The sequence below is a fragment of the Physeter macrocephalus genome, chromosome 19 (genome assembly GCF_002837175.3).
Source record: "Physeter macrocephalus isolate SW-GA chromosome 19, ASM283717v5, whole genome shotgun sequence".
Lineage (NCBI taxonomy): Eukaryota > Metazoa > Chordata > Mammalia > Artiodactyla > Physeteridae > Physeter > Physeter macrocephalus.
Genome location: NC_041232.1, coordinates 26,309,152 through 26,312,148, shown reverse-complemented (window position 1 = coordinate 26,312,148; position 2,997 = coordinate 26,309,152).

Below are 2,997 nucleotides of genomic sequence, written 5' to 3'. Positions count from 1 at the left end.
GGTTTTGCGTTGGGATTGCAAACAGGCGCCATGTTTTCTGTGCCCCATCTGTGGGGTGTTGGATGCTACCTACGGTCAGTACCCGGAAGGCAGCACCAGGGAGATGGCACCAGGGGCCTAGGAACATAGAACCGCTGTTAGAGAAGAATTCAAACATAGCCAGAACAGCAAAATCCAGAACAACTAAGCTGGATTAGCAGTAGGACCCTGCAACGGTAGGAATTGCCTGTTTCAACCCAGACTGTGAGTAGCAACCTCTGAGCATAAAGGACCAGTGACGTCGGAGCCCTAGGCCCTTGGACATTTGGATCTGTCACTGCGACGGCTTTGCCGGCAGCTGAAGGGCCAGAACCTCGGACGGGCCAAAGCCTGTCCAGAGGGCCACGAAGAAAACATCCGCTCAAAAAGTAAATCAATAACATTTGCTCTTTTTAACGTGTTGTTAAAATGTGCACCTCATGCTTCCTTGTATCCGTGATGATGTTTTCTTGGGACTTAGAAAGGCACCACATCCTTTCACGCAGGAGAGGAGGGTTCTTTCCAAAGGTGAGCTCATGTTGTTTTTTGCAAAGTGAATGAAGATTCTGGAACTCCACCTCAATTATACTAAATTAAAATATTTGGGGTGAGGCCTGAAACGTCTGCATTTTGAACCAGCTCTCCAGATTATTTTTATGTCATCAAGTCTGAGCTAGCTGCGAGCTGGATTAAGAACCGGAAAACCTAATTCAAGCTTTGAGGAAGCCTCGCCATTTACCGGAGACCTTGGACATGTCATTTTTCTCTCCTGAGCCTCGGTTTCCTCAGTTATAAAGTAAGGGAAGTGGGAAGGAAAACGGAGCCTCCTTCTAGCTTCAGTATTTTATGAATATTCCTGTGCTTCCTGGTATGCTGGTCAGCTGTGTTACTTGGCTGCTTTATTTCAGGAAAGATTTGGCCACTTCATCAACCCGCCACCACTTCTTTTTTTTTCTTTAATATTTATTTATTTGGCTGAGCCGGATCTTAGTTGTGGCACACGGGATCCAGTCCCCTGACCAGGGATCAAACCCAGGCCCCCTGCATTGGGAGCGCAGAATCTTAGTCGCTGGACCACCAGGGAAGTCCCCCAACACTACTTCTTAACAGCAGAGGACGGCTGGCAGGTCATCTGCCAAAGCAGGACTTTGTCTCCGAGCAAACACGAGGTGCTCTTCTGACTGAGGTTTAGGGCTTGGAACTGGACCTTCCCCTCTGTCTAAACAAATTCTTTCCTCTTCTTCCACCCAGGTTGGGGCCTGGATCCCCTTCCTGTCCACGTCAGCTCATATTTCCCTCCCCTTATCGAAATCTCTTGCCCTCGCCTTTACCATCAGCCCCAGCTTCTTGTTCTGTCTGCTTTTTCACCACTGATCTGTGTGGATGGATGGGGCTCTTGGGATTAATACAGACTTGGAGCCAGGCGATCGGGGGTGAGTGGTGCCCTAGGGGGAGCGCCTGCCTCCCATCTGTTTGTGGGGATGAGACCACGCAGCAGAGCTGCTTCTCACATGGGAGATAACAGGAGCCAGCTCCCGCACAGGATGAGAACGTCCTCGTCTTGCAAAGCTTCGTGAGTTTAAGCTAAATTAGATAATACCCTTCTTTTCTGTCCCTCGAAGGATGGAGAGTAGCTGACATTCCCAAGGAGCAGCCACCTGCCAGGCACTGTGCTAAGCTCAGCACCATCACCCTGTCAGGCAGGTCCTATAATGAGCCCCATTTTACAGGTAAGGGGAATGAAGATCAAGAGGTCAAGCGATCTGCCAAAGGTCACATAGCTGTGCGCGCCAGGGTCAGGGGCCAAACCCAGGTCTATCTGCTTCCATAGCCCTGGCCACCAGACTCCAATCAGGACGCGGTAATATGTGTTGGCCGGCCCTGAGTTTGTGTCTCTGCCACCACTGGCCTTCCCGCTTCTCTCTTCCCTGGGCCTCTGTTCCCTAGGCTGGTTTCCTTCTCTGTGGAAGGAGAGTGCTGGGCTGCAGTCCTGACAATGGGCGGGGGGCCCTCCTCGCCCCCCAGGCAAGGGCTCCCCAACACCCGCTGCTCGGTCTGGTGACCAGGGGCCTTGGCTCCATTTTTATTTGAAGATCACTAAGTAATCACGGGGTCTCTTTCATCTCAGATGTCCTTTCACTCAGTCTACTTCTGTTTAGGAAGCATATACATATATATATGTATATATATATTTTATAACTTCAAAAATATGATCCGAGGGAAATGAGTTCAATAAGCGGACACACAAGAGTCGTGAAGCAGTGATGTACAAAGCGGCCTTTATCACCGTTAGAGCAGGTGACACACGACACTCCCTCCCGCCTGCCACTTGCTCTAAACCTGTTCTTCATCCTGTATCCAGTCTCTAGTCTCAGGTAAACGTGTCATCAGGTCTCCATGCCCAGGGCAGGAGGTCATTTTTACTCCCCCCTCCCTCTCTGCTCACATCACTTCACTCTGGGTTACAAGCCTCTAACTTCGCTTGTGCTTTCCTGAATATGCCAAATTCCTACCTGCCTTCATGACCTTACATGCATATCCCCTCCTCCTGAGAAAGTTTCATCCTTGTTGCTTACCTGTGAACATTCAGGTATTCCGTCTCCGGAACTTCCCTCTTGTATAGCTTGTATCACATGTAATTCTGGCTGCTGGTGTCGATTCCCTGTCCTGTGAGCTCCTCCAGGGCCGTGGCCATGTCTGGGTCACCCCCTCCCAGTACCAGGTAGATACCAGGTAGCCAGCAGGTGCCCCGTCAACGTTCAGTGATCACCAAATTAGATGTGGTCACGTCTACCAATGACAGCTCTTCGGGTCAGTTCCCAACGTCAGGTTTTGTAGCCTCACACTGGACAGGACCCTGTGTGGATAACTTTTTTTTTTTTTTTTTTTTTGCGGTACGCGGGCCTCTCACTGCTGTGGCCTCTCCCGTTGCGGAGCACAGGCTCCGGACGCGCAGGCTCAGCGGCCATGGCTCACGGG